We start from the raw sequence: 2,804 nt of genomic DNA on the forward strand, positions 1-2,804 counted from the left end.
ACTAATTCCCCCTCCCACTCTACCAAGGACATGCAGAAAATGATGAATGGCCTAATTCCCTGTACTTCCAGAATGCCATGCTTGGAATGGTGGTAGTGCGGTGGGGTCACTTGTCACAGAAGCAAGTGGTATGAATGGATTGTCACAACAATTGGTGTTTACTGCTAATGTTCCCAAGCAAGTTGCCAAGAAAATGGCCATGTCTGAAAGTCAAAGGGGAGAAGTCTTCATTGGGGTCAAGGTCAACTGCAGTCATCCATGGGATACCATCACAAGGGACTCGTCCGATTCCAGTCAAGAGGATTGGCCACAATAAGTCAGGTTCTTAGTCCTGCCAGAGTCCAGAGAACTCTGTCCTTGCAGTTCAGGCCACAATAAGTCTTGCCGGTCAAGTCCAACCTTACGCAGATTACAGGCTCATGAGCAGTGGAGCTGCTAAGTCTGAGATCAATATAACCTTCCCGAGGTACAATACCTGGAACTGAATGCAGTTATGCCGGATGGAGTTTAATCCGACCTATGTACATCTATACATAAATTCCACTTCTTTATATTCCAGCACTCTTCAGAAAAAGGCCAACATTTCATCGACCTTGTTAATTCTTCTGTAAAGAATTGTTTCTGAATTGAACTGTGAATATTAAGATGGTGTCTCTTTGTTTCTCCATTTTCTTTGCCTCTCCCACAAACTCAGAGATAATTTCAACATAAGCAGAAACTGGCATGAGTTTGGAAGCTCGATTGGAACCCTTGGATTTTGCTGGGATCAAAATGGAGACTGAAATGGTAATATGTGCCTCGTTTGGTTATTATTGACAAGTTGTTAGTCTCGCTCATATTCTTTCTACCAGCTTGTCAGTTAGGTAAGGGCCAAGTCAGACATTGGTGATGCCATTAAACGTAGATAGTCACCTTTATAGTGGTTTTATGAAGATGTGGGTGTACTGTACCTTTAAGAGCTAAAAGCTAGCAGAACTACCTGATAGCACCAAGTGTTCTGAACAAGATACAATGTAACATGTGGTCCAGCAGCCAGGGTAACTGGTTGCCTAGAGACAAAAACAAAATTCAAATTCGGCCAATCAGTTTAAATTATAGCCCGAAAAATACCAAACTCCAATCATGTTTGAATTTAGTATATTGACAATCTTAAAAGCCAATGACACAATTCAATGCTTCGGGGGTAAAAGACTGGGGAAAATTCAACAGTTGAAGGAGGCCTTTTGCTGAGATATTTGTATCATCGATAGTCAAGGTGAGGTGCCAGAAGACTGGAGGTTGGCAAACGTGGTGCCACTGTTTAAGAAGGGCGGTAAAGACAAGCCAGGGAACAATAGACCGATGAGCCTGACCTCAGAGGTGGGCAAGTTGTTGGAGGGAATCCTGAGGGACAGGATGTACATGTATTTGGAAAGGCAAGGACTGATTGGGATAGTCAACATGGCTTTGTACGTGGGAAATAATGTCTCACAAACTTGATTGAGTCTTTTGAAGAAGTAACAAAGAAGATTGATGAGGACAGAGCAGTAGATGTGATCTATATGGACTTCAGTAAGGCGTTTAGCAAAGTTAGATCTCATGGAATAAAGGGAGAACTAGCCATTTGGATACAGAACTGGTTCAAAGGTAGAAGACAGAGGGTGGTGGTGGAGGGTTGTTTTTCAGGCTGGAGGCCTGTGACCAGTGGAGTGCCCCAAAGATCGGTGCTGAGTCCTCTACATTTTGTCATTTACATAAATGATTTGGATGTGAGCATAAGAGGTACAGTTAGTAAGTTTGCAGATGACACCAAACTTGAAGGTGTAATGGACAGCGAAGAAAGTTACCTCAGATTACAACAGAATCTGGACCAGATGGGCCAATGGGTTGAGAAGTGGCAGATGGAGTTTAATTCAGATAAATGTGAGGTGCTGCATTTTGGAAAAGCAAATCTTAGCAGGACTTATACACTTAATGGTAAGGTCTTAGGGAATGTTGCTGAACAAAGAGACCTTGGAGTGCAGGTTCATAGCTCCTTGAAAGTGGAGTCGCAGGTAGATAGGATAGTGAAGAAGGCGTTTGGTATGCTTTCCTTTATTGGTCAGAGTATTGAGTACAGGAGATGGGAGGTCATGTTGCAGCTGTACAGGACATTGGTTAGGCTATTGTTGGAATGTTGCATGCAACTCTGGTCTCCTTCCTGTCGGAAAGATGTTGTGAAACTTAAAGGGTTCAGAAAAGATTTACAAGGATCTTGCCAGGGTTGGAGGATTTGAGTTAAAGGGAGAGGCTGAACAGGCTGGGGCTGTTTTCCCTGGAGCATGGGAGGCTGAGGGGTGACTTTATCGAGGTTTACAAAATTATGAGGGGCATGGATAGGATAAATAGACAAAATCTTTTCCCTGGGATTGGGGAGTCCAGAACTAGAGGGCATAGGTTTAGGGTGAGAGGGGAAAGATATAAAAGAAACCTATGGGGCAACTTTTTCACACAGAGGGTGGTACATGTATGGAATGAGCTGCCAGAGGATGTGGTGGAGGCTGGTACAATTGCAACATTTAAGAGGCATTTGGATGGGTATATGAATTGGAAGGGTTTGGAGGGATATGGGCCGGGTGCTGGCAGGTGGGACAAGATTGGGTTGGAATAGCTGGTCGGCGTGGACAGGTTGGACTGAAGGGTCTGTTTCCATGCTGTACATTTCTATGACACTATAACTGCCAAGCCACCAGCATCTGCAGGCAGCCCAGAGAATAACTCTCTTAAAGGTGCCCTTATCAATTAGTAACCTGTAAAATAGAAATCCCTAAGAAGAAAAGACGACC

This window comes from Chiloscyllium plagiosum, unplaced genomic scaffold, assembly GCF_037043375.1.
Source record: "Chiloscyllium plagiosum isolate Xiang-an unplaced genomic scaffold, Cpla_swu_hap1 HiC_scaffold_13, whole genome shotgun sequence".
In the NCBI taxonomy this organism is placed as follows: domain Eukaryota; kingdom Metazoa; phylum Chordata; class Chondrichthyes; order Orectolobiformes; family Hemiscylliidae; genus Chiloscyllium; species Chiloscyllium plagiosum.